Raw genomic sequence first — 10,191 nt, 5'->3', positions numbered from 1 at the left:
TACATGTTTTTTGCAGAATCCACTGGTCTGAGAGTTAATTGTGCTAAATCCATGATGGTACCTATTAATGTCCCTGAAGCTGATGCTCTTCGGCTTTCTTAGGTCTTTTAGTGTACTCTAGGATCTTTGCCCTTCACTTATCTTGATCTCCCTTTGGGAACGACCAAGCCCACGATCCTTGATCTGATGCCTTTGGTGGATTCACTTGAGAAGCGCCTGACTGCAACTTCAGCTATGTTAAACCAAGGTTGCAGGCTCCAGTTGCTGAGATCTGTTCTTTCTTCCATGCCTATATATTTCCTTTGTTCCCTATCTATTCCACCTGGCATCATCAAGCAATTAGAACAGATCATGTGCCAATGTCTTTGGAGAGAGAACTCTAATACACCTAGGCAATCCCTTGCTGCATGGGATATGGTTTGTAGACCTAAAGAAAAAGGGGGATTGGGGGTTATCAATTTGCAGCTTCAGAACCAAGGGCTTCTCATTAAACACCTACATAAATTCTACAATAAAGCTGATATACCTTGGGTATCCTTGTTATGGGATTCATACTATGATGGAGTTGTCCCTCATGCCACTGTCCTATGTGGATCCTTTTGATGGAAAGATATTTTCAAGTTAGCTGATAATTACAGAGCTGTTGCCTCTGTTTCAGTTAATAAAGGGGACTTGGTTCTGTTCTGGTCTGATGCTTGGAATTTGGGTGGTTCTTCGATGCCTTTGAGACAAAGACTGCCTCAGTTGTTCTCTTTTGCTTTGGATGATAAGATTTCAGTGGCAGATTTCCTTGATAGTCAGGATAGGGCCTCCTTTTTCAGCTGCCTATTTCCCAACATGCTGCTCTTGAAATAGATTCACTTACCTCCTAGGTGAACAATTTGGCTAGGGATCCATTGGAAAATGATGTTTGGTCTTGGGTGGGACCTACAGGAGCTTACACGTCAAGGAGCTACTATACCATCATGCATTCTCATATGCCCACCATTCATCCCTATACTATTCATCTCCTCCTCATCTTTATCCATATAGATGACTTCTGCATAATCTTCTCCGCCCTCAAAAAGAAAACCTTGAGCTTCAGTAGTTTCAGCGGATAAGAGGACATCGGTGATCTTCTTCTCCTTGATCATTTGTTTCTTGGCCATCATTCTCGAGTTGAATTGTATGAACACAAGAGAGTTTAGACGTTCTGTAGTTAGCCTATTTCTTTTCTTCATATGTATCTACAACAGGAAAAAACATAAGGATTAAGAACAGGGAATGTTTTGACATGTGACGGACTAATCAAGATAGATGTGAGATTAGAGAGTCAGGAGACTAACATTTTCGAAGGTACTCCAATTCCTTTCACAGACTGAAGAACTTGATGTCAATGAGAGGATTCTCACAGCCATCCTTTGTAGAGCTGGTGCTTCAGTTCCATAGAGCCTCCACCAAGATGCTATGAATTAAAGCACATAATCAAGTTAACAATGTATTGCATAAATTCTGAATATATATTGAATAAATTAGACTTCACAAAATCAGAATGCATACCTGCATTATAATCAAAATTTTGACAACTCCTCGCAAGCTTCTTTGCAAATGATCCTTCTTTAATTCAAAATTGACAGATTGATCTTGTTTGTCATCATCACCATAATAAAAGGTCTCCACACAGCTAATGAACCCTTCGGCATTAAACTACAATTAATCAAAAATTAAAAAAAATTGTATGTATGTGTGTCTCCATACAGCAGCAAAAATTGTGAGTCTTCTTAATCTCATACCTGAAGCTACAAGGTTGTTGTTATCATCAACCATTGCTGCTGTATGTGTGTATATTGGTATTCAACCTCAATTCCTCACAATTTGTAAATCAAGCACATACCAGTAGCAGCCTCGTTGATCGTCTTTGTCACTGTCTGCTCCCACGAGGTCATCACGAGGCAGCCGTTGCTCCTTCCCATCATCCATCGTCTCCATCTTTCTCAGGCCCACGGGCTCGAGCAGGATGCCAACGACGGCCAGAGGGGCGGCGACGCGCATGCCAGCAGGGGGGAGGAAGAACAGGGGCGGTGGTGTTCCCTCCTGGAGGAGGGAGGAGCAGGGGCGGTGGCATGTGCGCCGGGAGGAGGCCGGGAGGGCATGGGCGGCCGGGAGCGAGGGAGGAGGTGGGGGCGGGGTGGCGCCGGGATCCAGGGAGGTTGGGGGTCCGGCGGCGCCGGGAGTGAGGGAGAAGGTGGGGGCGGGGCGAGCCAGGATCTGGGGAGGAGATGGGGCGGCCGCCGGGGAGGAGGTCGGGGGCTTTTTTGAGGGATCTGGAGGAATCGCTAGGTCAGGAGGAACGGCGGGGAATCGCTAGATTTTTTTCGCGGGAGGGTTGCGAGTTAACGGATGTGGGAGGATGACGAAAAAAACCGGAGGTGGGAGGATGATGAAAAAAATCAATGAAATTAAACCGCGTAGACTATTCACCAAGTCGTCCATTAGGAGTAGAGATACACCTACAAAATACTTCTAGTTTTATACTTATTCTAGGTAAAGCGAACGTCAAGCGTGCGTAGAGTTGTATCGGTGGTCGATAAAACTTGAGGGAATATTTGTTCTACCTTTAGCTCCTCGTTGGGTTCGACACTCTTACTTATCGAAAGAGGCTACAATTGATCCCCTATACTTGTGGGTTATCAGTATGGCACACCACTTAGAGTGCATTACGGATCCAGGTACTCGATGCCCTGCCCACGGACTCGACCTTGGATTGGTGGTTGAGGGAACGAAAGAACTATCACAAGGCGAACAAGAGGGGCTTCGACACCCTAGTAATAGCAGTAATTTGGGCTTTGTGGAAGCATAGAAATGCGCGAGTCTTCCACGGGGTGGAGCAACAGAAGCGACCCATGGAGCTTGTTGTAAACATTCTAAGCGAGGTTGCAGATTGGCGTCAGACGGCGGGTCGTGTTGGAGGTTTACAACGTTTCGTGAGAAGTTAGCTTAGAAGTTTAGGGTCGGTGTTGGTGTTGGTGTTATGTGGACACCCGTGTGTACGCATATGGGCTACACTTCTTGTAAATATGATCTATTTTCTATAAAAATATGGTATGCCATTGGCGTCCTCTCAAAAAAACGTATTATATGTGTATAAAATATTAATATACAAATGTATAAAAAATTATTTTATAAGACAAATACCGCGACGTCATTTATACATGTTCAATCCATGTACTTATATATATATATATATATATATATATATATATATATATATATATATATATATATATATATATATATAAAGTCGTGCATTAATGATCATACAAAATCAATCACACCTTATATTTTGGGGAGAAGGAAGTACTTAATGAAGTCATAACAGCATCGCCGGAGTCTGAATTTTACCGTTCAACATTTTGTGAAGAAAAAATGCATATTTTTGGTGTTTCATTCTCCTCTACGGTGAAGCATTACAGTAGTCTAAACTCTCAACGAGATACGTTTTAAAAGTTTGTTCCTGTGACATATTCATCACGGTTGACAGCCTGAGGTCCGCTAGACGTGACGATCATTTCGAAGACAGAAAAGAAAATGTACCTGCACGTGACGTGAGTAACACATGTAGAGTAGAGTAGTTTTGACGAGCTCGTGCAGGCGTGGCTCGCTTCGGGAATTGCTTCCGCTGTTTTCCAGCACCGTCGGTTTGTGTCACTGACAAATGGAACTTTCCTTGATTTTCACTCTATCTTACCCAGTGGGGGAGAAATACCGCTCGTGGTAGCGAAAGTGTCCTTCTGCTCCCCAGCTCAAATATTTGAGCTTGGTGAACAGTAAAAATCGAAAAACTTTAAATAAATCTGAAAAACTTTTGTCAATGTTTGTCACAAAATAATTTTAGATTTTTTTCCAATTCACTGTTCATCTGAACTCATTTGAGTTCGGGCTCAGAAATTATGCATCCTCGTGGTAGCCGCTAATGACCGTGATTGATGACTTCGGGGTCCTGTTGGAATTTTGCTAGTAGGCCTTTGGCCCAAAGCCCAACTAAAATTCTGAAATTCTCTTGGCCCATTCATGCATACATGTGAGTGGAGTGAGTGAGGCTAAAGTTTAGTCCCACCCCGGAAGTTGAGAGAGAGTTGCACCTCTTTATAAGGTGACCTCTTCTATCACTTGTATGAGCATGAGAAGAGGAGACCTACACGCGCGTTCCTCCTCCTCGCTCGCCTCGCCACGCCACGCCTCGTCACGACGCGCCGCGGGTTGCGGGATTGAGCCGAGCCGAGGACAGAGCTATGCACCACCGTTCCAGATCATTGCGCCGCCAAGCAAGTCTTCTCCATCCCTCCTTCCGGCGTGCACCGCGAGAAGGGACAGCAGGCCTCCGGAACCCCGCCTCTCGTGATCCTGTACGGGAGAGGGGCGATCAGGGGGAGCGCACTCACGCGCTGGCAGCGACGACTTCGCGAACGACGACTTCTTCCCAGACCTCGGCAACCTCGTCCTCGACGACATGGGCGACAACGTCAACGCCGGCGGTGCTGCACCCGCTGCACCGTATGTGATTCTATCCTTCCTGTTCGAGATCGTGGTAGAATTCATGCTTCTAGTATGTGCCCTAGATGTGATATGTTCATCTGCTATGCTAGTTCGCATGATTAGTTTAATCTCTGCTGCTGTGGTCATGATTTATCTTCTGTTTAGTAATTTGCTCATATTTCCAACAATCCAAAAACCTGATTATAGGCAATTTACTCCGAGTGGTTTTGCTGCGCATCTGAAGCTGCCTGCCTTTAAGGGGGCGCGATATAAGAGGTGGCGCACGAGAGCAGTCTACTGGTTTCAGACCACTGCTATGATGCCACCAAGGGCAAGCCTGAGGGCGATCTTAATCCAGCACAGCTGGAAGCTTTTGAGAAGATCGATACCCTCTTTAAAGGCGCTCTTCTGAGTGTTCTTGATGACTCCATTGTGGATTCGTATATGTCGTTTGACAACGGCAAGGACATGTGGGCTGCGCTCGAGGCCAAGTTTGGTGCCTCAGACGCCGGCAGCGAGTTGTGTGTCATGGAGCAATTCTATGACTACAAGATGACTGATGAGCGCCCTGTTGTACAGCAGGCTCATGAGATACAGTCGCTCGCAAAAGAACTTGAGTACTTCAAGTGTGTGTTGCCGGACAAATTTGTTGCCAGAGGCATCATTGCCAAGCTTCCACCTTCGTGGAACAATTTTGCTACTTCCCTGAAACACAAGAGACAGGAGTTTTCCGTTGCGGATCTCATTGGTACTCTTGATGTTGAAGAGAAGGCGAGAGCAAAGGACACACGAGCTCGAGTTGCTGAGGGAGGTTCTAGTGCCCACATGGTACAGAAGAAGAACTCCCAGCCCAACAAGTTCAAAAACAATAAGAACAAAACTCAGTGCAAAGGCAAGTTTGATACAAAGAACAAGCCATCACATTCTACCAACTTCAAGAAGAATTCTCATAAGAAGGGGAAGGGACTTTGCCATGTCTGCGGTGATCCTAATCACTGGGCTCCGAAGTGTCCTAACCGCTTTGAGGAGCGTGAACATGAGAAGAGCGGCAAGTCCGCTAATGTTGTCATCGGTGATACTGATATGAAGGAATCGGGGTACGGTATTTTTCCTACCATCCTTTCAGTATTTCAATCCCCTGATTAGTTAATTGACACCGGTGCCAATGTACATGTTTGTGCTGACGCCTCCATGTTTTCTTCTTACCAGGCAACAGGGACTTCACCCGTGCTGATGGGGAACGGGTCACATGCCATCGTTCGAGGTGTTGGTACGGTCGATCTGAAGTTTACTTCGGGGAAGACTGTGCGTCTGAAGAACGTTCATCATGTGTCGTCCATCAATAAAAATCTCGTTAGCGGTTCCCGTCTATGTCAAGATGGTTTTAAGTTGGTTTTCGGATCCAATAAAGTTGTAATTTCTAAGTGTGGACAATTTGTTGGAAAAGGCTATGAGTGCGGAGGCTTGTTCCGCCTATCTTTGTAAGATTTTTGCACTAAAGTTATTAATAATGTTTGCCACAATAATGAGTCTGATATTTGGCATTCACAACTCTGTCATATTAACTTTGGTTGCATGACGCGGTTAGCCAATATGAATTTAATTCCGAAAATCTCTACTGTCAAAAGCTCCAAGTGCCAAGTATGTGTGCAAGCTAAGCAACCTCGCAAGTCCCATAAGACTGCAGAGGCAAGAGACTTGGCGCCACTTGAGCTTATACATTCTGATCTTTGTGAGATGAATGGTGTGTTGACAAAAGGTGGAAAGAGATACTTCATGACGTTGATTGATGACTCCACTAGATATTGTTATGTGTATCTTCTGAAATCAAAAGATGAGGCTTTGACTTTCTTTAAAAACTATAAAGCTGAGGCAGAGAACCAACTTGATCAAAAAATTAAACGGCTTAGGTCCGATCGTGGTGGAGAGTATTTTTCCAATGAATTTGATCTGTTTTGTGCGGAACATGGTATAATCCATGAGAGGACGCCTCCCTACTCACCCCAGTCAAATGGGGTAGCCGAAAGAAAGAACCAAACTCTAACTGATATGGTTAACACCATGTTAGACACTTCGGGTCTATCCAAGGAATGGTGGGGGGAGGCGCTAATGACTGCATGTCATGTCCTAAACCGAGTTCCCACAAAGCATAAGACCATGACTCCATTTGAGGAATGGGAAAGGAAAAGGTTAAAACTCTCTTACCTACGTACTTGGGGTTGTTTGGCGAAAGTCAATATACCAATTCCCAAGAAGCGCAAGCTTGGACCAAAAACCGTGGATTGTGTTCTTCTGGGCTATGCTTTTCATAGCATCGGCTATAGATTTTTGATAATAAAATCTGAGGTATCCGACATGCATGTTGGTACGATTATGGAATCAAATGATGCAACTTTCTTTGAGGACATATTTCCTATGAAGGATATGTCGAGTTCATCAAATCAGGAGATACCTACTCCATCTAGTGAGGAATTCACTGTAATTCCTGAACCCACCATTGCGATGGAACACGTTGAGAATCCTATTGAGGGTAACAATGGAACTCCTATGAGGAGTAAGAGACAGAGGACTGCAAAGTCTTTTGGTGATGATTTCATTGTGTACCTCGTGGATGACACACCCAGGACTATTTCAGAAGCCTATGCATCTCCTGATGCTGACTACTGGAAGGAAGTTGTACGTAGCGAGATGGATTCCATCTTAGCTAACGGTACCTGGGAGATCACTGACCTCCTTATGGGTGCAAACCTGTAGGATGTAAGTGGGTGTTTAAGAAGAAGCTTAGACCTGATGGTACGATTGAAAAGTACAAGGCACGGCTTGTGACCAAGGGTTATACCCAGAAAGAAGATGAAGACTTCTTTGATACTTACTCACCCGTGGCTAGACTGACCACAATTCGGGTGCTACTATCACTGGCTGCCTCACATGGTCTTCTCGTTCATCAAATCAACGTTAAGACGGCTTTCCTCAATGGAGAGTTGAAGGAGAAAATTTACATGGATCAGCCAGATGGTTTTGTAGTACCTGGTCAAGAAGGAAAGGTGTGCACGTTATTAAAGTCTTTATATGGCCTTAAACAAGCTCCTAAGGAGTGGCATGAGAAGTTTGAAAGAACATTAACTGCTGCCGGCTTTGTAGTAAACGATGGTGACAAGTGCGTGTACTATCGCTATGGTGGGGGCGAAGGAGTTATTCTTTGTCTGTATGTCAACGACATATTGATCTTTGGAACCAAACTTGATTTAATCAAGGAGGTTAAGAATTTCTTATCTCGCTATTTTGAGATGAAGGATCTAGGAGTAGCTGATGTTATCTTAAACATCAAGCTGTTGAGAGATGAGAATGGTGGGATCACACTGCTTCAGTCTCATTATGTGGAAAAGGTCTTGAGTCATTTTGGGTATAGCGACTGCACGCCTTCTCCAACTCCATATGATGCTAGTGTGTTGCTTCGAAAGAATCGACGAATTGCTAGAGATCAACTGAGGTATTCTCAGATTATTGGCTCTCTTATGTATTTGGCGAGTGCCACAAGGCCTGACATCTCTTTTGCTGTGAGCAAGCTGAGTCGGTTTGTGTCAAAACCGGGAGATGATCATTGGCATGCGCTTGAGAGAGTTATGCGCTATTTGAAAGGCATCGCGAGCTATGGGATTCACTACACCGGGTATCCAAGGGTATTGGAGGGTTATAGTGACTCAAACTGGATATCTGATGCTGATGAGATTAAGGCCACAAGTGGTTATGGTTTTACACTTGCTGGTGGCGCTGTTTCCTGGAAGTCTTGCAAGCAGACCATCTTAACGAGGTCAACTATGGAAGCAGAACTCACAGCATTAGACACTGCCACTGTTGAAGCAGAGTGGCTTTGTGAACTCTTGATGGACTTACCTATGGTTGAAAAACCAATACCCCCTATCCTGATGAACTGTGATAATCAAACTGTGATCGTCAAGATAAACAGTTCTAAGAACAATATGAAGTCCTCAAGGCATGTGAAGAGAAGACTAAAATCTGTCAGAAAATTGAGGAACTCCGGAGTTATTACGTTGGATTATATCCAAACGTCAAAAAACTTGGCAGATCCCTTCACAAAGGGTCTATCACGTAATGTGATAGATAATGCATTGATGGAGATGGGTTTGAGACCCACCGCATGAGTTGTCCATAGTGGTAAACCACTCTATGTGATCAGAGATCCCGTGAAGTAAAAGTGGGAGACAAGCTGTTGGTCAGCTGGGAGGAGAGTATCCCTATATTAATTATCCCACTCCGTGAAGATGCAATACTCTCCTGATCTGCATGCAGGTTGATACTTATCTTAATGTGTTCCAAGTGGCTTATTTGGGTAAGCAGAGATGTTGTCCTGCAGAACATCTTCTGAGGAACACACTTATATGAATTTGACTGTTAACGTCGCAGTCTGTGAGAATTGGGTGTTCTCTAATAAATTCATGAAAGGCCCTGGAGTATGACGTATACGCTCCACCCGCGGGGAAGCCTTGCGGCAGCCCAGTATCGGTCAAGAATTTGTGTGAAACTAGTTTCACAGAAAACTTGTAGTTCAAGGCATAGTCCACTATTCAAGTTGTGATCTAGTGTAGCATAAATTTCTAAGTGGAAGTTCAACTTCACAGTCTCCACTAAGCACCGATATATAAAACAATGTTTTGGAACTAAATGATGAGATGTGCCAATGAGACTTTGTGGGGGATTGTTGGAATTTTGGTTGTAGGCCTTTGGCCCAAAGCCCAACTAAAATTCTAAAATTCTCTTGGCCCATTCATTCACACATGTGAGTGAAGTGAGTGAGGCTAAAGTTTAGTCTCACCCCGGAAGTTGAGAGAGAGTTGCACCTCTTTATAACATGAGCTCTTCTACCACTTGTATGAGCATGAGAAGAGGAGACCTACACGCGCGCTCCTCCTCCTCGCTCGCCATACCTCGTCACGATGCGCCGCGCCGCGGGTTGCGGGATTGAGCCGAGCCGAGGACAGAGCTATGCACGTTGTCTATATCTTTGCTGCATGGGAAAATTAATGAGTCATTAATTAATAATTAATGGACGCATTAATTACTGAACCGTTTCCGATTCTTTTGGATTGTGACGACTCGGACGTGGGGTTTACTCCCACGACCTACCCGGCCCGCACTATATAGTCAGGCAGATGTCTACCCTAGCCGCCGCCGCTTCGTATGGTTTCTCACCACCGTTCCAGATCATTGCGCCGCCAAGCAAGTCTTCTCCATCCCTCCTTCCGGCGTGCACCGCGAGAAGGGATAGCAGGCCTCCGGAACCCCGCCTCTCGTGATCCTGTACGGGAGAGGGGCGATCAGGTTTTTGGGGAGCGCACTCGCGCGACTGCTAGCAGCGACGACTTCGCGAACGACGACTTCTTCCCCGACCTCGGCAACGTTGTCCTCGATGACATGGGCGACAACGTCAACGCCGGCAGTGCTGCACCCGCTGCACCGTATGTGATTCTATCCTTCCTGTTCGAGATCGTGGTAGAATTCATGCTTCTAGTATGTGCCCTAGATGTGATATGTTCATCTGCTATGCTAGTTCGCATGATTAGTTTAATCTCTGCTGCTGTGGTCATGATTTATCTTCTGTTTATTCGGATTAAATCTCATAGTAATTTGCTCATATTTCCAACAGGTCCCAACTTC

This window comes from Triticum aestivum, chromosome 5A (assembly GCF_018294505.1).
Source record: "Triticum aestivum cultivar Chinese Spring chromosome 5A, IWGSC CS RefSeq v2.1, whole genome shotgun sequence".
Lineage (NCBI taxonomy): Eukaryota > Viridiplantae > Streptophyta > Magnoliopsida > Poales > Poaceae > Triticum > Triticum aestivum.
The sequence above is the reverse complement of the archived record's forward strand: the minus strand, read 5'-3'. Positions refer to the sequence as shown.